We start from the raw sequence: 24,915 nt of genomic DNA on the forward strand, positions 1-24,915 counted from the left end.
AGCAATAGCTGATGTATTAATTCGCAGCTAGAATGGGAGTGCTGCATTAACAAACACCTAGAGTGAGTCACATCAGCATTGAGATGGACTACTGGATTAAGGGAAAACTCTTAAACTCCTAATGAAGGCTGGATAAATAGTGAGCTGTGGTATGTGATGGCAAAGTGTTTGATAAAACATTTGCCTGTGGCTAACGTGGAAGACAAAACTAATACAAGATGAACTTGTACTTTCAGCAAGGAAGCTTTGAAAACAATTTTGAAGGCCATGTGTGGTGGGTGGCTTGTGCCTGTAATCCCAGCACTTTGAGAGGCCAAAGCTGGCTGATGGTTTGAGCCCACGGGTTCAAGACCAACCTGTGCAACACAGTGAAACCCTGTTTCTACAAATATACAAAAAATTAGCTGGGCATAGCGGTGGACACCTGCAGTCCCAGCTACTCAGGAGGCTGAGACAGAAAGATCACCTGAGCCTAGGAGGTCAAGGCTGCAGTGAATTATTATCACAACACCATATTTTGGCCTGGACAACAGAGTGAGACCTTGTCTTAAAAAAAAAAAAAAAAAAATAGTAAAATAAAAAGAGTTCTGAAAGCATGAGATAAATGCTACTAGCTGCATTTGGTAAGGTTCTACAGGGAGGAAAATGAGTCTAGAAAAGATCTGGGGTTTGAAATCAAAGATCTTGATTTTTGTGAATCAAGAGGGAAATAGAAAAAAATATAATTTGCAGGATTAAAATAAAATCATAACCATTACAACATAATGTCAGGAAAAAGTCAAAAGTCCAGAGCACTAGATAAGAATATAACATCATTTGTTGAGATAATTGAATGAATTAAAGTAGCCTCTAGTACATCATTTGAGCTGAATCAAAGAGCTACTGGAAAACACAAGGATGTGGTCCTAGAGATGTCTGAAATGTAAAAGGAATCATAATTATGTCTCAAGACAAAGAGCAATAAGCCTAAAAGTATTGACATAAAGAAAAAAAAAGGAAACTTGCAGTTCTGGCTTTTAGCAGTTGACATTCACTGGCATCAAACACATAGGAAATCTATAGTTTTGAAGAAAGTTGTATTAGCAAAATCACTGTTGTCCTGAAACAAACTAGACGGTGTACTTAAATGTTAAAATGCAACAGAGCTACCAACTTTCTACACATAGAAAACAGTCTGAGAAAGCTGCTTAGTCACCAGGAAATATTGCTCCAAAAGCAGTAAGGAGGATTATAGATAAAGACAGACCTTCCAGAGGTCCTCCTAGTTGCAAGAGTGATAGAGATTGATGAAACAGGCAGTCAATTCCAGGGAGCAAGTCTGTATTGTAATTGAGGAACTTCCTCTACCCTTAGGGTAAAGGCCTCTGGCAACATTTTCCCAGCAGGAAATCAGAATTCTTGCAGACTATCAACTTCTTCTGTCTCCTATCCTTGTTACAAAATTAAAATGTTTACTATAGATATCTTTCCTTGTTTCTCTATTGTACATTGGGAATGTGGAGAGATTATTTGTCTTTTTATAGTTCATAAACCTCCGTATGAAGAGGATCTGCACCTGGATAACATGCCCATTATATTTTTGTCTTAAAGGGTGATGCTGCTGTAACAGGTAAATCTATTAATGGACTTGAAATAGGACTACCTGCATTTTGCATGCAGGAGGATGTATGAAATATCTGTGAAGAAAAGAGTAGACTTCGATTGCTAGATGATTGTTCAGCAAATATTCACTCTCTACCTCCTACTATGGGTAAAGTATACTTCTAAGCTCATTGATTATGGATTTGGCCCTAAGGCCTGCTTTGATCAATTGAACTGGCAATGGAAATAATAGAAGGCAAAATCCAAATGCACGCCTTAAGAGTCATCACATTTCTGCAGGCTCCCCTTATAGATTCTGATCTTTATGCGAAAACCATGACTCAGGTAACTTCTGCATCTCCAGCCTAGATTCTTGAAAGTGACATATGGGACAGAGCAGCCCAAGTTGATCCATACATAAGCAACCTTTCTAATGAGTCTTTAGAATAGCTATAGCTGACCTATAGGCATGCGTGCATGAGAATAATTGAATACTGCTGCCTGCCACTGTGTTTTGGGGGTGTTTCATTATGCAGCAATAGCTCACAAAGATAGGTAGGAAAACTTACTTAGATTGGTGCAAAAGTAATTGTGGTTTTGCCATACAGTTCTGTAAGAAATAAGGGATATGGATATCTGTGCTGAGTAGCAGGAAAAGTGGTGTGATATGGACCATGATTTTGTTACATGGCTCTTCCTCAGTTCAGCTAAAGACCTTGTCTGTCTCAGGGCCATGGAAATTCTAGCTCGCAGAGAGTCTGAAGGGTGAGTAAAGCTGGGTTTTATTGCGGGAAAAGGGGAAAAAAGGGTGGGGGTAAAGGGGATCCTCCGCAACGCCAGAGTCCCTGCTAGAGCACTTCTCTCCCGCCGCCTGAGGTCCAGGTTCCACACAGGAAGAGGAGGGGCCAGGCTTCTCCCCAGTGCAAAGGGTACGAACTGAAGCTCCACCCCAGTGTAAACTCTTCCCAGTGCACAGGCCCATTAGAGTTTTTCCAGGGACCGTCTCCCACCTGGCTGTCTCAATCAGAGGACTGAATTATTTTAAAAGTGGTTATAAGAGGTGGCAAAAAGAAGAAACATGAAAAAAGAATCTAGGGGAGTGTTGGGATGAAGTTTTATTTTTTATTTTTTCGGAGTAGAAAAATGCTGCCACTTTCTTGTAAATTTCCAAAATGAATCCTTCTTTTATTCTATAGTTTCTTGTCATTTCAGACATTTCATGTACTTATTTCTTTTTTTCTTTTTTTCTTTTTTTTTTTTTTTTTGAGACAGAGTCTCGCTCTGTCGCCCAGGCTGGAGCGCAGTGACTGGACCTCAGCTCACTGCAAGCTCTACCTCCCGGGTTCAAGCCATTCTCCTGCCTCAGCCTCCGGAGTAGCTGGGACTATAGGCGCCCGCCACCTCGCCCGGCTAGCTTTTTTGTATTTTTTTTTAGTAGAGACGGGGTTTCACCATGTTAGCCAGGATGGTCTGGATCTCCTGACCTCGTGATCCGCCCATCTCGGCCTCCCAAAATGCTGGGATTACAGGCTTGAGCCACCGCGCCCGGCCCATGTACTTATTTCTTTACACTGAGATCTTCGAACTCTTACTCTCATAATTACAAACCTATTTAAATGTACTCTTCAAAAATTAAAAAAAAAAAAACACACAAAACTATACATGTATGTATAAACAGCAAGAACACCAAAAGAAAAAAAATATTATTACCCTGTTAAGGTTATCATATCCAGGCCTTCTGTTTATCAATTCATTACAGCTTCTTCTATATTTACATGTATGCCTCATGTCCTGATGCCTTAATTTAAGCAGATTCTATGGATTTTTATTTTTCTTCTTATCTACCTCTCTCTATATTCTTTTTACCCTTTTATTTTAGATGAAACATAATAATTTCATATAAATATGGGATACAGTGAGAAATTTTGTATACATTTATACAATGTATAATGATCAAGTCTGAGTAACTAGCATATATATCACCTCAAATATTTATCATTTCTTTGTGTCATGAATGTTCCAAATCCTCTCCTCCAGCTTTTTGAAAATATACACTAAATTATAGCTAACCATATTCACTCTACATTGCTGCAGAACACCAAAATTCATTCCTCCTATCTAGCAACAATTTTATATCCACAAAGCAACTTTGTTTCATATTCCTCTCTTTTCCCATTCCCCACCTTTAATACCCACAGATCTACTCCCTACTTCCATGAACTCAAATTACTTTTTAGCTTCCACATGTGAGTGAGAAGAAGCAGTATTTATCTTTCTGTGCCTCACTTACTGTCCTTAACATAATGACTCCAAGCTCATCCTTGTTGCCACAAATGACAGAATTCCATTCTTTTTTATGGCGGAATAGTATTTCATTGTTTTTATATACCACGTTTTCTTAGCTTTTACATTTTGTAGTTTTTTGAGAAAACTCCATGCTGTATTCCATGAATGCTGTACTAATTTACATTCCCAACAACTCTGTGTAAGTTTTCTTTTTTCCACATGATAACCAACATCTGTTACTCTTTGTCTTTTTGATAATAGCCATTCTAACTGGGGTGAGATGGTATCTCATGTGAGTTTGATCTGCATTTTCCCGATGATTAATGATGTTGCACTATTTTTTCACATATTTATTGGCCATTTTATACCTTTTTTTGAGACATAGTCCTGCTCTGTTGCCCAGGCTGGAGTGCAGTGGGATGATCACAGCTCACTGCAGCCTTGATCTCCAAAGTTCAAGTGATCTTCCTACCTCAAACTCCTGAGTAGCTGGGATCACAGGTGCATACCACCACAACTGGCTAATTTTTTTTTTTTTTATTTTTTGTAGAGACAAGGTTTCACTGTGTTGCCCAGCCTAGTTTTGAACTTCTGGGCTGGAGAGATCCCCCTGCCTCAGCCTCCCAAAGAGCTGAGATTACAGGCATGAGCCATTATCCCCAGCCTATGTATTTTCTTTTGAAAAATGTTGATTCGGTTTGTTTGCCCACTTTTTAATAGGATTATCTATTTTTCCTGTTGAGTTGTTTGCATTATTTGCATATTCTGCATATTTGTTCCTTCTTGGATAAATAGTTTGCAAATATTTCCTCCTATTCTACAGGCCATCACTTCACTCTGTTGATTGTTTCCTTTTTTGGGTAGAAGTTTTTCAGTTTAATATGGACCCATTTGTCGTTTTTCAGTTCTTTTGCCTGTGCTTGTGGAATCTTAGCTGTACAATCTTTACCTGGCCGAATGTCCTGAAGCTTTTCCCCTGTCTTTTACTAGTTTTGGATTTTGTGTTTAAATCTCCTATCCAGTTTGAGTTGATCTTTTTATATAGTAAGAGGTAGAAGTCTAGTTTCATTCTTCTTCATATATATATATCCAGTTTTACCACCACCAAGTATTGAAGAGAGTGTTATTTCCCTGGTGAAAATTCTTGGCACTTTTGTCAAAAATCAGTTCACTATAAATATATGAATTTGTTACTGGATTATTCTGTTATGTTCCATTGGTCTACGTGTCTATTTTTATACTAATATCAGGCTGTTTTGGTTTCATTAGCTTTGTAATGTATTTTAAAGTTGGGAGTGAAGAGGTTTTTTGGCAAAGTATTTGAGTTTTACTGTTTATAAAATCATTTTTTTATACTGTTTATAAAAATTTGTCGAAGATCAGATGGTTGTAGATGTATGGAGTTATTTCTGAGGTCTCTGTTCTGTTCCATTGGTCTATATATCTGTTTGGGTACAAGTACCATGCTGTTTTGGTTACTGTACCCTTGTAATATAGTTTGAAGTCAGGTAGCATGATGCCTCCAGCTTTGTTCTTTTTGTTTAGGATTGTATTGGCTATATGAGATATTTTTTGGTTCCACATGAAATGTAAAGTAGTTTACATTTACATGTCTAGTTCTATGAAGAAAGTCAATGGTAGCTTGATGGGAATAGCATTGAATCTATAAATTACTTTGGATAATATGGCCATTTTCACAATTGATTCTTCCTATCCAAGAGCATAGAATGTTTTTCCTCATGTTTGTGTCCTTTCTTATTTCCTTGAGCAGTGGTTTGTAGTTCTCCTTGAAGAGGTCCTTCACATCCCTTGTAAGTTGTATTCCCAGGTATTTCATTTTCTTTGTAGCAATTGTGAATGGGGGTTCACTAATAATTTGGCTCTCTGTTTGTCTATTATTGGTGTATAGGAATGCTTGTGAATTTTGCACATTGATTCTGTATCCTGAGACTTTGCTGAAGTTGCTTATCAGCTGAAGGAGTTTTTGGGCTGAGACGATGGAGTTTTCTAAATATACAATCATGTCATCTGCAAACAGAGACATTTTGACTTCCTCTCTTCCTATTTGAATACCCTTTATTTCTCTCTCTTGCCTGACTGGCCTGGCCAGAACTTCCAATACTATGTTCAATAGGAGTGGTGAGAGAGAGCATCCTTGTCTTGTGCCAGTTTTCAAAGGGAATGCTTCCAGCTTTTGCCCATACAGTATGATATTGGCTATGGGTTTGTTAATAAACAACTCTTATTATTTTGAGATATGTTCCATCAATACCTAGTTTATTGAGTGTTTTTAGCATGAAGGGGTGTTGATTGTTATTAAAGGCCTTTTCTGTATCTATTGAGATAACCATGTGGTTTTTGTCATTGGTTCTGTTTATGTGATGGATTATGTTTATTGATTTGCGTATATTGAACTAGCCTTGCATCCCAGGGATGAAGCAGACTTTAACGTGGTGGATAAACTTTTTGATGTGCTGCTGGATTCGGTTTGCCAGTATTTTATTGATTGTCACATCAATGTTCATCAGGGATATTGGCCTGAAATTTAATGGATAAAGGATTCCCTATTTAACAAATGGTGCTGAGAAAACTGACTACCCATATATAGAAAAACAAAACAAAAAAAAACTGGACCCCTTCCTTACACCTTATACAAAAATTAACTCAGGATGGACTGAAGACTTAAGCATAAACCTAAAGCCATAAAAACCCTAGAAGAAAACCTAGGCAACAGCATTCAGGATATAGGCGAGGGCAAAGACTTCATGACTAAAACACCAAAACCAATTGCAACAGAAGCCAAAATTGACAAAGGGGATCTAATTAAACTAAAGAGCTTCTGCACAGCAAAAGAAACTATCATCAGAGTGAACAGGCAACTGCAGAATGGGAGAAAACCTTTGCAATGTATCCATCTGACAAAAGTCTAATATCCAGAATCTACAAGGAATTTCAACAAATTTACAAGAAAAGAAACAAATGACCCCATCAAAAAGTGGGCAGACACTTCTCAAAAGAAAACATTTACACAGCCAACAAACATGAAAAAAAGCTCATCATCATTGGTCGTTAGCGAAATGCAAATCAAAACCACAATGAGATACCATCTCACTCCAGTTATGATGGAGATCCTTAAGAAGTCAGGAAACAAATGCTGGAGTGGATGTGAAGAAATAAGAATGCTTTTACATGTTTGGTGGGAGTGTAAATTAGTTCAACCATTGTGGAAAACCGTGTGGCAATTCCTCAAGGATCTAGAACCAGAAATACTATCCCATTACTGGGTATATGGTCAAAGGATTATAAATCATTCTACTATAAAGACCCATGCACATATATGTTTATAGGAGCTCTATTTACAATAGCAAAGACTTGGAACCAACCCAAATGCCCATCAATGATAGACTGCATAAAGAAAATGTGGCAACTATACACCATAGAATACTATGCAGCCATAAAAAAGAATGAGTTCATATCCTTTGCAGGGACATGGATGAAGCTGGAAACCATCATTCTCAGCAAACTAACACAGGAACAGAAAACCAAACAGTGCATGTTCTCACTTATAAGTGGGAGGTGAACAATGAGAACACATGGACACAGGGAGGGCACCATCACACACTGGGGTCTGTCAGAGGAGTGAGGGGTAGGGGAGGGAGAGCATTAGGAAAAATACCTAATGCACGTGGGGCTTAAAACCTAAATGATGGGTTGATAGGTGCAGCAAACCACCATGGCACATGTATACCTATGTAACAAACCTGCACATTTTGCACATGTATCCCAGAACTTAAAGTATCATTAAAAAAAAAAAAAAATCATGTCATCTTCAAGGAGGGACTATTTTACTTTTTCTTTCCCAATTTGCATGCCTTTTATATTTTTTCTCTTGCCTAATTGCTCCGGCTAGAACTTCCAGCAATGTGTTAAATAGGAGTAGTGAAAATAGTCATCCTTGTCTTAATCCAGTTCTTAGAAAAAAGGCTTTCAACTTGTCCCCATTCAGTATTATATTAATTGTGGGTCTGTCATATTTGTCCTTTATTACATTGAGCTACGTCCCTTCTATGCCTAAATTGTTGAGAGGTTTTATTATGAATTGATAAAATTATATTTTATCAAATAATTTTTCTGTATTTATTGAGATGATCATACAGTTTTTGTCCTTCATTCTGCTGATGTGCTGTTGGAGGCCAAAAATTGAGGGTCGTGATCAACTCAGTATACCACAGGAGGCTATATGAATAAGCAGCTAACTGTTTCTCATAAATGCAGAATGTTGGCAAACTGACAGACTGCATCTGCCACCCAGAAGGACTGCTGAGGGCAGTCATGACCTAGGCACAAGTGTTTCTTATGATTAGGGATAATTGAAGCTTGTTAGTCATAATGCAAACTTGTGGTCAATCAAGCTTCTGACCATTACCTCCTCCTCCCTGCTCTTTCTACCTAATAAATAAGAAGGGCTGTGGAAGCTCGAAGGGCTGCCTTTTCTCACTAGAAGCAGGGAGCTCTCTTCTTCTTCCCCGATTGCCTTTCCTTTAAAACAGTTTCTTTTGTCTAAAATTTTCATTTCTACATTCATCCCTTTGTTCAGGCTTGTAATGATGGTCCCAAGCAGTAACAGCATTAACTGCTGTAATAACAGTCTCAAGTAGTAACTGTGGCACTCAGCCAAAATGTGCTGTATCACATATATTGATTTATGTATGTTAAATTATCTATTTATCTCTGGGATAAATCCCACTTGATTTTGGTGTATTATCTTTTTAATGTGTCATGAGATTCAATTTTCTATTTCTTCCTAATCCAATCTTGGTAGGTTGGATGTCTCCAGAACTGTATACATATTTTTGTAGATTTTTTAATTTCTTAGCATATAATTGTTCATAATAGTTGCTAATCTTCCTTTGTGTTTCTGTAGTATCTTCTGTCTCTTTTTCATTCTTGATTTTATTTATCTTTGTCTTCTCTCTCTCTCTCTTTGTTTTTTGGATAGTCTATCTAGAATTTTATGAATGTTTTAAATCATTTTAAAACCCAGGTTTTTGTTTTCTTGATCTTTTGTTATTAGTATTTAATTCTCTACTTTGTTTAGTCCTGCCCTAATCTTTATTATTTCTTTCCTTCTACTAATTTCAGGTTTGGTATGTTCTTGCTTTTCTACTACCTCAATATGCATAATCAGGTTGTTATTTTAAATTTTTCTCTCTTTTTTGTGACAAGGTCTTGCACTGTTGCTCAGGGTGGAGTGCAGTGGAACAATCATAACTCATTGTCATTGTAATTTCAAACCCCTGGGTTCAAGCAATTCTCCCACCTCATCCTCCAGAATAGCTAGAAATACAGGTACACACCACCATGCCTAGGTTTTTTGTTTGTTTGTTTTGCTATTCTTTTTGTTTTGTTTTTTTTTTTTTTTGTAAAGATTAAGTCTCACTATATTTTCTTGGGTGGTCTCAAACTCCTGGCTTCAAGAAATCCTCCCCCCTTGGCCTCCCAAAGTACTGGAATTAGAGGCATAAGCCACCACATCCAGGTCTATTACTTTTTTTAATGTAGGTGTTTATAGATATAAACTTTCCTCTTAGCACTGCTTTTGGTGTGTCCCATAGGTTTCAGTTTGTTGTGATTTCATTCATGTTTGTTTCAAGAATGTTTTAAAAATTTTTTCTTGTCTGGATGTGGTGGTTCACGCCTGTAATCCTAGCACTTTGGGAGGCCGAGGCGGGTGGATCACAAGGTCAGGAGATCGAGACCATCCTGTCTAACACGGTGAAACACTGTCTCTACTAAAAATACAAAAAATTAGCTGAGAATGGCGTGAACCTGGGAGCAGAGCTTGCAGTGAGCTGAGATCACGTCACTGCACTCCAGCCTGGGAGACAGAGTGAGACTCCTTCTCAAAAGAAAAAAAAAAAAGAAAAGAAAAGAAAAGAAATTCATTAATTTCTTTATATACCCAATGGTTATTCTGAAGCATGTTGTTTAATTTTCGTGTACTGGTATCATTTCCAAGTTCCTCTTGTTATTGATAACTAGTTTTGTTTCCATTCTCGTCTGAGAAGATAATTGCTATGATTTTGAATTTTAAAAATTTGTTGAGACTTTTTTGGTGGCCTAACATACAGTTTATCTTAGACAATGTTTCATGTGCTGATGAAAATAATGTGTTCTCTGCAGCTGTTTGATGAAATGTTCTGTAAATATATGTTAGGTCCTTTTAGTCTATAATGAAGATTAAGTCTAATGTTTCTTTATTAATTTTCTGTCTAGAGATGATCTGTTCACAGCTAAAAGTTGGGTATTGGGTTCCACAATTATTATTGTATTGGGATCTATCTCTCTTTAGCTCTGATACTTTTTCTTCACGCAGTTAGGTGGATATATATTTAGAATTGTCATATGCTTTTGCTACATCCATTTATTTATCATTATGCAATGACTTTCTTTGCCTCTTTTTATGTTTACTGCCTTGAAACCTATCTTAACTGAGTATAGATACTCTGACATCTTTTGGTTTGTTTACTTCGAATATTGTTTTCATTCTTTCACTTTCACTCCTTATGCGTCTTTATAGGCAGTTTCTATTAGGCACATATAGTTGGATCTTTTTTTTCTTTTGTCCATTCAGCCATATCATATATATTTATTTGGGAATTTTAATTATTTTCATTAAAGATGATTAATGTTAGATGAGAAGACACTCCTGTCATTTTGTTAACTGTTTTCTGATTATTTTGTATATTTATTATTTTATTATTTACTTTTATAATTTGATGGGGCTTTTTGGTAGTGATTGCATTTGATTCCTTCTTGTTTCTCATTTGTGTATCTGATCTATTATTAAGTTACATACTTTTGTAGAAAATATTCTTCAGAACTGGTCTAGTGGTGATAAATTCTTGCAGTTTACTTGTCTGGGTAAGACTTTATTTCTCCTTCATTTCTGAAGGGTAGCTTTGCTGGGTATTGTATTCTATTTTTTGTTTTGTACTTTTTGTTTGTTTGTTTTGGCACTTTGAATGTATCATTTCATTTTCTTCTGGTTCATAAGGTATCTGCTGAGAAGTCTGCTGTTAGTCTGATGGGAATTCTTTTACACATGACTTGATGTTTTTCTATTGATGTTTTTGAGAATTTTCTCTTTGTCATTGACTTTTAACCATTTGACTATAATGTATGTGCCTTGGAGACAGCCTGTTTTTTTTTTTTTAATTAAATATATTTCAGGATGTTCTAGTTTCCTGTATCTGGATGTTTATATCTCTCAAAATGCTTGGGAAGTTTTCAGCTACTTTTTCATTAGTTTTTTTATACCTTTGTCCATTTAGTTTCCTTCTGGGATTCCAAATATGAAAATATTTGTTCACTCTATGGTGCCCCATATATCATGTACACTTTTTTCATTCTTTTTTATATAGTCTTTATTTATTTTTTCCTGAGTTATTTCAAAAGTCCTGTCTTTAAGTTAAGAAATTATTTTCATGTACTTGATCTACTCTATTACTGAAGCTTTTGATTATTTTTTTTTTTATTTCATTCATTGAATTCTTTAGTTCCAGAATTTGTTTGGTTCTTTTTTTGCAGCATCTATCTCTTATCTTGAGTTTCTCATCAGGATCATAAATTGTTTTGGTTTTTTTGCTTCTTAATTTATTTGTATTACTTATCTGTGTTCTCTTGTATATTGCTGAGTTTTCTTAACATTATTTTTTACGCATTCTTTTTCAGATCTTTCACAAATTTCTTTTACTCTGAGATTTGTTACTGAAAAATTATTACATTCCTTTAGAGGTGTCAGGTTTCTTTGCTTTTTCATGTTTTTTATGTCCTTATGTTGATATCTGCAAATCTAGTGTAACAGTCAATTTTTCAACTTTATGGATTGAATTTTATAGAATTTAAAAAGAAAATTTAGGTGTATTTATAGTGTCGTATAGGTGTATTTATAATGTTGTATAGGTGTATTTATAGTGTTGGCTAAGCAGGATCCTTCAGCTTTGATTCTTGATGGGCACCATAGTGTAGTCTTCACATGATTTCTTCATTTATAATCAAAGTCAGTGATATTTGTGTGTTCTGCCGCTTAGGCTGCAGTTGTCAGTGAAGGTTGCAGCAAGGCTTTGTTGGAGATTGGGACATCAACCATTTCAGTCCTCACACTCACAGGCAGTCTATGGGGGTCTGGTGGTGGCAGGGCTGCTGTCAGTGGAAGTAGTCCTGGGCAGATGACTTTGAAGTCCTGGGGAAAATGTGCTTCAGCTCTGTTTCTCCTTGAGGAAGTCTTTCTGGTGTGATGTACCTCCTTTTCCCCTGGTGTAGGACATTGCATGAGCTAGATTTCTGGGGACCCAGTCACACCACTGAGTCCAGCTCATGTCATGATGCTGCAGCCCTAGGGGTGGACATGGAGAATATCAGCATGGCTCTAGGGGTGTGGAGATCATATGGCTGTTGAGCCCCAGAACAGTATGTAATCTATTGGGGGCTGGAATCTCAAAATGATGCCATGCTGCATGTTAGTAGGGCCCAGTGTGAATTTCCTTTCTGTATCTCTTTAGGCACATGAACTCCAGGCAGGTCTGTATACTAGAATCAGAGCCTGTAATTGCCAAAGGTCTCTCCTGTTGGTGGGATTGCAGGTGCCCATGTTGGAAATAGACTACTGAGGATCTCTTACATTTTCTCTGTGTTAGGGAGTTCTTCCTGGCTCACAGCTAATCCTGGCTGGACCAGTACCTTATTCACTTCCTTCCCCTCTATGACTCAGAAGTTCCCTGTTACTTCCATACAGAATTCCAGTGTTCTACCTTAGATGCTGTATTTAACATTTGCTTATATACTGCATTTTGGTCCTGCTTTGTGGAGGAGGCAAGTGTCAGGTGCCTCCACCTAACTATCTTGATAATGTCCTTTCTACATTTTTGTACCTGGCAACCCATCCAATTGTATTGTTTTGATGCCTTCAAACTATGTTTGTATGTTTTCTTTTCATTCTGCACTTCAGCTTAACTCTTTTCACCTTCTCCATTGTAGATATTATTTATTTACACTTTTTTGAAATTTTTTGTGCATATTGTTTTCTGCTTGTGTTGGAATCTTATATACTTTAAAACACTACATAAGTTTATTAAGGGCACTATGTCTTTCTCATTTTCTAATTCCTTCTGAACTTATTTTACTGTCTTGCATATAAATAATCAGTAAATATATTTGTATTCACTACCGCAAAATAAATTTTTTAAAATGCCCGATGATGGCCATTTAGGGTATGGAATGTTTTTTGAGATCCCTTGATATCACTATTATCTTTTTTTTTTTTTTTTTTTTTTTTTTTTTGAGACGGAGTCTCGCTCTGTCGCCCAGGCTGGAGTGCAGTGGCGGGATCTCAGCTCACTGCAAGCTCCGCCTCCTGGGTTCACGCCATTCTCCTGCCTCAGCCTCCAGAGTAGCTGGGACTACAGGCGCCCGCCACCTCGCCCGGCTAGTTTTTTGTATTTTTTAGTAGAGACGGGGTTTCACCGGGTTAGCCAGGATGGTCTCGATCTCCTGACCTTGTGATCCGCCCGTCTCGGCCTCCCAAAGTGCTGGGATTACAGGCTTGAGCCACCGCGCCCGGCCGATATCACTATTATCTTAACAAAAGAAAAACAAACTAGTGCGTGCAATAATATCTCTTATGAACCAAGAACAAGTTAAATATTAAGTGGACTCAGGTGAGAAAGTAGAATATATGGTAAATTAATTGGTCTGAATTGTTTCAACAAGCTACATTTTGATATTAAAAACAGATAAACCATATCTGAAAGTATTTATTATAGATACTTATCAAGTTGGAGTCATAAAATTTTGCTGTACTAAATGTAAAATTTACCAAGTAGCTTCCTGCTTATTCTACTTGCAGAGGTGTAAATTACTCATTATCATAGAAGATCTTTCTTGACTATTGAGTCGTTTCACAGCTTTTGACAATCTGCATCATTGACTCTTAAGGAAAATAAGGCGTCAAGAATGCATTGTTGTCTAACCAAAAACATCATCCATAGCACTTGTCAATCTTAGAAGAATTCCTTGAAGAAAAATTAATATACTTAGGCAAAATATCTGTGGGGGTTCCAATTTCATTGATAAGGTGTATTTTTTTTTTTAATGATATAAAAAATCAGGTGGCTTATACTTTTAACAAAAATAATGGTTTTGAAAACTAATCTACATGTAGGGAACTAAATAAATTCCAGAAGAGAGTGTTACTATTACAACCTTCTCTGAGTAAAAAGAATCATGTTCAGTTTTTTAAAAATTACCATGAAGTGAAAACAAAGTAAGATACAGTAGAAAATATTAGATGAAAAATCTAATTGCTGCTTCAGTTACAGTGAATAATTCTCATTTATTCACAATAATTTTTGAACATTACTGAGAATACAAAATAGTTTGTACAGCTTTTAAAATACATTTCCTTTCAATGTTTTTAAATAAATGTCCATATAATTACTGATATGGTTTGGCCATGTCCCTACCCTAATCTCACTTGGTTGTAGCTCCCATAATTCCCACATGTTGTGAGAGAGACCTGGTGGGAGATAATTGAAGCACGGAGCAGTTTTCCCCATACTGTTCTCATGGTAGTGAATAAGTCTCACAAGATCTGATGGTTTTATAAGGGGTTTCCCTTTTACTTGGCTCTCATTCTCTTTGCCTACTGACATGTGAGACATGACTTTGCTCCTTCTTGCCTTCTGCCATGATTGTGAGGCCTTCCAACCATGTAGAACTGTGAGTCGATTAAACCTCTTTCCTTTATAAATTACCCAGTCTTGAGTATATCTTCATTAGCAGCATGAAAACAAAGATATATTACTAAAATTCTATTTTCTTGGTTTGTCTGAATTGCCAAAGACTTTTCACTTCTAAAGGTTTTATAAATTTGTTGTATAATATTGAAGAGGAGAAAAGGGATATAAAGTGGTTATAGTCAATAATTTTCAGGATGTTCACTTTTGTGATTCTTATGTGCAGTGTCATTTGTATAACTTGTTTCAAGACATCACACAATTGCCCAACTGCCTTAAACGTTTCTAATTTTTTTACCTAATAAATTTCAGTTAACTTTCCTTTTTATTAAGAATCCGAGATTAGAAAAGCCCTACTTTTAGTATGAAAATATTAGTAAAAGACTTTTTTTATCTCAATTTTGATTTTTCCACTATTTTTCTCTATAGTGATAGGTCTAAGAATGATAATACTTGTTATATAAAAGGAAAATTGATCCTTTTACATCTTTGGTCTATTTTAAAAATAATGGGAATTCCATTTCTTAGAGAAAAATTCTTAGTTTTCTAGGCTTTCCTTGAAAGATTGAAATGAAAATATCTCATTCCTTAGGAAGGCAGACTATGGACATCCTGAAGTAACTATTTAATTGCCAGTTGTAACTTGGAGTTCTCTTTTAATCATCTTTAAAAGATTGCTGGGAGTTTACAAAACAATTATGTAGGACACAAGGACTTCAAATGTGAGTCTCAATGATTAAATATAACAATGCTTATTCTATAGTACATCCCTACTTTACATACATATTAATATAGTGGGTTAAATAATAACCTTTTGTGTAATGACAGCATATTGAAGTTATCTCACTAGGCCACTATAGGAAGGGAGATCATTCTTGTCCTTCTGAGTGACTTTACTCTTTATAATATCTTATTGCTATGCCTTTTAATATATCATATTGGTATACTCTATATTGGAAGATTGAATTTTAATAATTGCATAACTATTTCTTGCATCATTAACCATCAAAATCACATTTTAGTGAATAATCTCTACTATTTATTATAATTTCATGTGTAATTTTCTATGTTTTGTTCAACTTCTAATTTCTACATAGATTGTGAGGTCGGGAACACTTTCTTGTTTCTCAAGTTTTAGTAGTAATAAAGTTGTAAGAAAGAAGTTTTGTTAAAATTACTCAGATTTAATTTCTTCCCAATGAAAAATTCATGGGTAGGAGTGACAAACAACCTTTGTACTTAATCTAAGAAGAATAATTTGTTTATGACATATTAAAATGGAAACAGCTACCTTGCAGACTCACCTTCTTTGTTTTTCTCATCCCATTTGTCTTTGTCCTTTAATATGTAGCATCCAGTCAACTGTATGTTGTAGGAATTATATACTGTACTTCTGCCTGTCTCCCATTACCCATGGTTATGTGTTAAGTGTTATTGCCAGCTCAGTATTTACCTTCCTGTAACATTACTATGAACATTAATACTTTGAAATGTCCTCAGTAGGAAATGGACATTTCTTCCTATCATGATTTGTTAGTAAAGAGAAATGCTAACTGCCGAAGATAATAATTGTTTTCTCCTGTAGTGTAGGGGTGAAAAGGTCTGATACTACTTCCTTACCCATCTCAAAGTCATCCATGGCTGACACTCTTATAACAAAAGACAGATTAACAAAAGAAAAATATAATACATTTATTCCACAAAGTTTTATGAGACATGGGAGCTTTCATAAATGAAAATCCCCAAACCCAGGGAAAACTGTACTTTTACACTGAGTCTCAATGAAAAATGGACAGCCATGTAGACATGGGATTGAACATAAAGGGAATGATCTAATGGCAGTAAATTGGTGGAAAGTTATTAAGGCCTGTTTGTTAAGACTCTTCTTGGCCTCTGTAGCATTCCACTACCATCACCCCTTATCTTGGGTATGGCGCAGGACTCTTCCAGAATGAGGCTCTATGGTCTTTTGGAGGATATAAGTCAGACACTAGCCTTGCTAGGTTTTATGCTTTCAGACTTTATATAATTTAGGTTTTAGGCTATGAGGAAATAGAGTTCTAGTTTCTAGGGTCCACCTTGGAAAAGAGGTATGCTCATTTCTGTGACCAGCTTTAGGGTGCAAAATGGGGAAAGACAAAAGTAGAGGTGAAGAATTTCAAGAGAATTTCTTGCTTCTGAGGACTTTCAATACCCTTCAGTTCAAAGTACTCTGCATGTCAAAGTGCCATACTTTTTAGTATCATGATCTGAGTCCCAACAGTAATCAATTCCCAATCTTTGGGATCTATTTGCTGATCTGCTGTATAGCAGAGGATAGTTATCAGAAAAGTTACTTAACCTATATTACTTTGGTTTTCTTGTCTATAAAACATGAATAATAAAGATACTTTTTTATAGAATATTTGAGGATTAAATAGAACATTTGTGTTAGTCCATTTTTATACTGCTATGAAGAAATACACAAGACTGGGTAATTTATAAAGAAAAAAAGATTTCATGGACTCACAGTTCAACATGGCTGGGGAGACCTCACAATCATGGTGGAAAGTGACGGAAGAGCAAAGGTATGTCTTACATGGCAGCAAGCAAGAAGACATGTGCGGGGGAACTACCCTTTATAAAACTGTCAGGTCTGCTCACGCCTGTAATCCCAGCACTTTGGGAGGCCCAGTGGGCGGATCACGAGGTCAAGAGATCAAGACCATCCTGGCCAACATGGTAAAGCCCCATCTCTACTAAAAATACAAAAATTAGCTGGGCATGGTGGTACGTGCCTGTAGTCCCAGCTGCTCTGGAGGCAGGAGAATAGCTTGAACCTGGGAGGTGGAGGTTGCAGTGAGCTGAGATCTCGCCATTTCACTCCAACCTGGTGACAGAATGAGACTCCATCTCAAAAATATAAAATAAAATAAAACCATCAAGTCTTGTGATAATTACTCTATCATGAGAACAGCATGGGAAAACCCAACCCCATGATTCAATGATCTCTCACTGGGTCTCTCCCACAACATGTGGGGGTTATGAGAGCTACAATTCAAGATGAGATTTAGACGGGGACACCACCAAACCATATTAACAATATACAGGAATTTCTTGGAACACTCCCTCCTGTGGGCTTCATCAGAAGAGTGGTTGTTATTGAAACTGTTCCCAAAGAGTTAAAGAAAGTAATGCTAACAGAAATGTTTGAGTTTACAGGACAGCAAATAAGAAAAGAAAAAACTTGCTAAAACACTGAAATTCCCTTCATTTGTAAGATAACAAAACTGGCTAAAATCCATTGGAACTGATGCGGCCAACTGGAGTTTGCACAGAACAAGCTTGCTGACATCACAGTGTGAATTTCCACTGCCTGTTTTATACTCACTGATCCCTAAACTGCACCTGTGATCCATGAGGTAAATATAAAGAGATAACTATGCATGCCTGAAGACTTTTGAGACGTCCCCTTTTCTTCCATCAATCACCTACTAATCCCTCCAGTCACCCCCTAAATCTTTTCTAATAAAATTACTGCCTTAATACCAGCACAGGGAGACAGATTTGAGTTGGGCTCCTGTCTCTTTGATGGTTGACCTGCAATGAAGACCCTTTCATTTCTCAAAAACCCAGTGTCGTAGTATTGGCTTCAAGCACTTCCAGCAGCAAGCCCTTTTTACTCTGTAACATTACTATGTAATCAACTGATTTTTGATACATAAGATGTTTAATTGTGCAAATTAGTGTCTTGTAACACCAGCCAGTATTTCTTCATAGTTCATTTTAGATGAGTACAAAAGTTAAGCAGTTTGAAATATGATATGGTTGTACGGCAGGCCAAGTCTCACTAACAGCTGAACAGGCTGGCCTCCATGACAACTATTTCAGCACTGACTGCGTGGTTAAATTCAATAATAAAAGCTAATAGAGCCACAGCCCTCATATAAAGGCTAAATGTAACAAAAGCCCAACAAAAATTTTGCCTAAGCTTTTCCTGGGCCTTAAAGCATTACAAGATAATGAAGGAATTCTTAACAGGACCTGCTTAGGATTAAACAAGTCTTACTGTGAGTCTGAAGGAACTCCCCAGACCTCCATAAATAAGTTTTATTGGGGTCTAAAGGAACTCCCCAAACCTCCATGATTTAGCAGGAGACAATGTAAGGGTAATCACCCCTAGCACCTGAGCTCATCTAGATTAAGTAAATTTACTGAGTTTCCACAGGAAAGTGTTCAGGATTCAGACCTTATAGTCCAGAAGAAGTTAATCACTTATATCTTTAGATGAATGCACACTTACACACTGACATATAACACAGAAGGTATAAAAACTCTGGAAAACTTTGTAATTTTGAGTTGGTCTGGTGATGTTTTCCCAGCCTTCTCCCTGTACCTGGTTACAGAAATAAATTCTCTTATTTCCCAGTTCATCTGCATTTTATTATTGGGCTGTAAGAATAAGCAACCTGACCCTGGGTTCAGTCTGGGAACAGTTGGAGACTAATTTTTAAAATTTCTACTTATCAATGTAGAAAAATAAAATCTTACTCCACAATATTTAATAACCAATTAAATTAGAAAATAATATATTTTTTTAAAATTTTCACTAAATTACAGAAACAAGGCACCATTTACAGTTTTGCTCGGGTTTGAACAAATTGGAATTCTACTTGCAGTATGACAAAATTCTAAATAAACTGGCTTTCCTTCTGATAACAAGCATATAATCTGCATAAAATATAACTACTTGAAAAAACTCTGAAAAGTGAACAAAAGCAGCAAGATTTTGGGGGGAAATTGTAACTTCAGAGAACAGACCCATATGGGTTAGTTACTCATTTAGATATAGTCTGTAATAGCTTTTAGCATTATTTATTGAAAATAGTGATATTTGCATGTACTCTCCATGTGATTCTCCCAGAGACTCTGCCATTAAAGCTAATTTGTGGTAGGATTATGTATATGACAAAATAATATAAAGGACTCTGGCTGAAACTCCATATTGGGCTCCCTGGTTCTAAAGTGTTCTGTACACTTTGGTCAGTCCTTATATGAGAAAGTGTGTCTTGACAAAGCCCTTACAGACAGAGGAGACTAGAAACCTGAACTTGGCTCCTCTGATCCCCTTGCTGGAAGACCGCCTTTGACTATGATTCATGTTCTTATTTTAATTCATTGCTATATTGCATTATATTCCTTCAATTAACTATAGATTTGGAAGCACCGTATATTGGGTCCTGTGACTTTTAGTCACTGAGCACTGTTTATCTGTCATTGATAATGCATATGGTATGTTTATTGAGATAGAGTTATAAATACATAATTTTAAAAAGACAATTATGATGGCAACTAATTTGTCATGGAACTATACTCACTTGATAAAAAACGTTAACTAGCATTGTTTGTTTTCACCAATGGAAGGTTACAATGAATGATTACAAGTAAGGGTCTCTGCTATGCTGTACTTGCAATACTAGATCTCTCAATAACACCATACTGACCTTCTTTGAAATCACTTTTTCTTAATCAACATATAGTAACCTATATTTTAGAATAGTAGTTTTCAATTTCCTTGTGCATCACAATGTTTTATATCGAATATTGAAAAATTATTAACAAATTAATATTGAAGATGGACTTGCAAAAGACCCTTCATTTTGATAATATATACAGACACTGTGAAACATAGTAATTTGGTATTTTGGTTATTTTATTTTATATTTCACAGTTCTTGAAAAAATTAAATTATTAATGTATCCAATTAGATTTCATCTTTCATCGTGATTGTCCCTGATAATATGTGCCTTGCCATTGTACCATAATATTCGTAAGTGAACAGCAGAGTATAAAAACCCCAGCTGAGATTTCATTTTGGGCCCTGCTTCTAAGCTGTTTTGTTTTAGGTAATAAACACCCTATATTGGTGGTTCTTGATCTTACAGGGAATTTGTATTGTTACAGAGGGAGGTAAGAAATCCTGGAGAATTTTCCCCCTAATATGGGAGCTTGGCATGCTGATTATCTTAAATTGAAGGTCCTTGAAGGGCAGCAGATACTAGAAAAACACTTTACTCTGAAGTTCTTTTTCTACCTTAAGACTTGACTCACCAATTGCCTTTCATCACCTCCCTGAATAGAAAAGAAGATTGAGCAATGTAACCACACCTGAATAGACTTTTTCATAAGATAATGTCTGCCTCTGGGGCTCATTCAAATTCCAAAGAAAATAATTTGCAAACTATTGTTTTGTCTTATGGGTGATGGTACTCATTTACAGCTCCTACATCACTTTTCTCTCTCTAAGAAAAAAGATATTTAAGCTTTAACCACCTGACCTTTATACAAGTTTTTATATTTTTTTGTAGGGCTTCCATGCTCATGCAGGTAAAGGAGATTATTATGCTTTTCTCTTGTAATCTGTTCTTTGTCATAGTGGTGTCAGCAATTACCCTTATGTTAGGGAGGAAAAGGATCACCCCTTTCTGTCTCTACAGAGGATAATTGTAATTCCCATCTGATGTCTCCAGAATTTGGACTCTTTGCTGTTGAAGTAGACTTTAGCTGTAATGCATATCCTTACTTTAATGCATTTTCTATATTGTATCCTTTTGTTGTAATGAAATAAATTTGTCAGCTTTGGTATACTGGGTTGATCATGGCTCACTGCAGCCTCATCCAGCCTCATCCTTCTGGGCTCAAGCAATCTTTTCACCTCAGCCTCTGAAGTAGCTGGGGGCACAGGCACACACCACCACACCCAGCTAATTATTATTTCTTGTGGAGATAGGGTGTCACTATATTGCCCAGACTCATTTGGAACTCCTGGTTTCAAGTGACCGTCTCATCTCAGCCTCCCAAAGTGATAGGATAACAGGTATGAACCATCATGCCCAGCGCATGAGTACTTTTTTGACACTGAACTCTCTTTATCTGCAATCATTGGTGTAAAACCCCACACCTTTTCTTTCTCTAAAGAATCAGAAAACACTTTCAGGAATCCACATCCCCTGAAATTTGTGAGGGGAAATCCAATTCTGTGTACAGAGTTTGCCTATATCTATGTGGGATTCCTGAACTACACATGTTGGGGACAGATTGCAAAAAGAACAGTTAATGGAAATAATGAATTGAATGGAGTTTTGAGCCACTGCACAAGGCATAGTTTACAGCTTTAATCCAATCAAGTTAAATGCTCAATAAAATAATAGCAACTTCTGCTATTTTCCTCTGATTAACCTCTGTTATTCAGAGACAGATAACAGAAACTAGAGTCTGCAAAGTATAAGATTACTTACAATGACCAGAATATAATACAATATAGCACTGTTATTCTATAAACAATGAGCTAGAAAAATGTGTCCTATTTTCAAAAGAAAAAAAAAAATAGTGTAGATCTATCTTGATATGATCCAGATGTTGGAATTGGCAAACAAGGACTTTTGTGCAATCATTATAACCATGCTAATGAGACAAAGAAAAATGTGCTTGAATGAATGACTGAAAAGATAGGAAGTAGCATTAGAAAGTTAGAAACTAGGGGGTGGAGCAAGATGGCCAAAAAAACAAAAGGACTCCTATCAATAGTTTTCCCCACAGGAACACCAAATTTAACAATTATCTATACCAAAACAATCACCTTCACAAGAACCAAAAGTCAGATGAGCACTCAGAATAACTGGTTTTAACTTAATATTGATGAAAGAGGTACTGAAGAGGATAGGAAAGAAAGTTGTAAATCACTGATACCACTCTTCTCCCATCGTCTAGCAGTAGCCACATTGCATGGGAGAATCTCTGCACTGTGAGACTTTGCATTGAACTCAGTGCTGCCTTGTCACAACAGAAAGCAAAACCAGGCTAAACTCAGCTGATGTTCACCCATGGAGGGAGCATTTAGATAAGCCAAGGGGAAATCGCCAATTGCAGTGGTCAGAACTTGAGTTCTGGCAAGTCTTGCTCCTGTGAGCTCAAGCGCTGGGGCTCTAACTAAACTCGAAAGGCAGTCACAGACACAAAGACTGTAACTCCTAGGCAAGTCCTAGTGCTGAGCTGCTCCCAGAGCTAGTAGACATTGGGGGCACGTGACCTACTGAGACAATAGCCGGCACAGCTAAGGAAGTGCTTGTGCCATTGCCCCCCTTAACCAGAGACTGTGCAGCTCATGGCTCCAAAATGGACTTCTTCCTTCTGCTTGAGGAGAGGAGAGGGGAGACTAAAGAGGATTTTATCTTGCATCTTGGATACTGGCTCAGCCACTGTACAATAGGGAACTGGTCAGAGTTATGAGGCCTCCCTTTCAGGCCCTAGCTCCAGATGACATTTCTAGACACACCCGGGGCCAGAAGGGAGCCCACTGCCTTGAAAGGAAGGATGCAGTCCAGGCAGGACCCATCACCTGCTGAATAAAGACTCCTCCTTGACCCCTGAATAACCAGCAGTGATACCCAGGTATATGCCATAGGCCTTGGGTGACGCTCTGAGATGTGCCAGCTTCAGGTGAAACCTAGCACATTCCCAGCTATGTTGGCTAAAATGAGAGACTCCTTCTACTTGGGAAAAGCAGAGAGGAAAGTAAAGGGGACTTTGTCTTTCACTTTAGTACCAGCCTAGCCTCAGGAGTTAGAGCACCAAGAAGGCACATGAGGTTCCTGGTTCCAAGCATGGGGTCTTGGATCACATTTCTGGCTCCAACCTGAGCCAGATGGGAGCTTACTGTTTTGAAGGGTGAATCCCAGGCCTGGCAGCTTTCACTGCAAACTGACTGAAGAGGCCTTGAGCCTTAAAGGAATATTGGAAGTAGCCTGGCAGTAGTATCCATGGTCCTGTGGTGATGGTGGCAATGGGGTGTGAGGTTCCTCTGTCTGTGAAAAGAGGGAAGGAGGAATAGGAAGGACTGCTTCTCATGGTTGGAGTGTCACCTCAGCCATAGTAGAAGAGAACACCAGCTAGATTTCTAAAGATTTTGACTTTAGTCGCTGGCTCCCAGATGACATCTATGGAAAAATCTGGGTCTGTGAGGAATTTGTCACCTTGAAGACAAAGAGACAAACCTGGCTGGCTTCACTACCTGCTGATTGTAGAGCCCTAAGGCCTTAAGTGAACATAGGCAGTACACAGGTAGTGGTTACAGCAGGCCTTGAGAGAGATCCAGTGCTGTGCTGGCTTCAGGTCTGACCCAACGCTGTCCCAGTGATGGTGGCCATAGGGGTATTTGTGTCACTGCACAACCACCTCCAGGCAGCTCAGCATGGAGAAATAATCTATTCGTTGGGAGGAAAGTAAGGGAGGGGAACAAGAATCTCTACTTGGTAATCCAGGGAATTCCTCCAGATCTTATCCATGACCGCCAAGGTGGTACCTCTATGAGTCTGCAAGAACCTCAGCATTACTGGGCCTGGAGTGCCCCCTAATGCAGGTATGGCTTAAATCACAACATTCAAGTAATTTCAAATACCTGGAAAGACTTCCCAAGAAAGACGGCAACAAACACACCCAAAATCCAAAAATTATAATAAATACCTAATTTGTCAATGCCCAGACACTGACAAACATGCACAGACATCCAAACTATCCAGGAAAACATAACCTACCAAATGAACTAAATAAAGCACCAAGGATCAGTGCTGGAGGAGACAATATATGTGATCTTGTAGATGAAGAATTCAAAATAGCCCTGTTGAGGAAATTCAAAGAAACTCAAGAGAACACAGAAAAGGAAATCAGAATTCCATTATATAAATTTGACAAAGAGATTGAAATAATTATAAATAATCAAGCAGAAATTCAGGAGGTGAAAAACACAATAAACATACTGAAAAATACATCAGAGTTTCTTAATAGCAGAATTGATGAATCAGACAAAAGAATTAGTGAGCTTAAAGACAGGGTATTTGAACATACACAGTAAGAGGAGACCAAAGAAAAAGAAACAAAAAAGAATGAAGCACACCCATAAGATCTAGGAACTAGCCTAAAAGAGGCAAATGTAAGAATTGTTGGCCTCAAAGAGGAGGTAGAGAGAGACAGAGAGACATAAAAAGTTTATTCAAATGGATAATATCAGAGAACTTCCCAAATCTACAGCAAGATATCAACATTCAAGTACAAGATTATAGAACAACAAGTAGATTTAACCCCAAAAAGACTACTTCAAGGTATTAAATAATTAGACTCCTCAAAATCAAGGATAAATAAATAATCCTAAAAAGTAGCAAGAGAAAAGAAACAAATATTATACAATGGAGCTCCAATCCATCTGGCAGCAGATTTT

This window comes from Theropithecus gelada, chromosome 5 (assembly GCF_003255815.1).
Source record: "Theropithecus gelada isolate Dixy chromosome 5, Tgel_1.0, whole genome shotgun sequence".
Classification (NCBI taxonomy): Eukaryota; Metazoa; Chordata; class Mammalia; order Primates; family Cercopithecidae; genus Theropithecus; species Theropithecus gelada.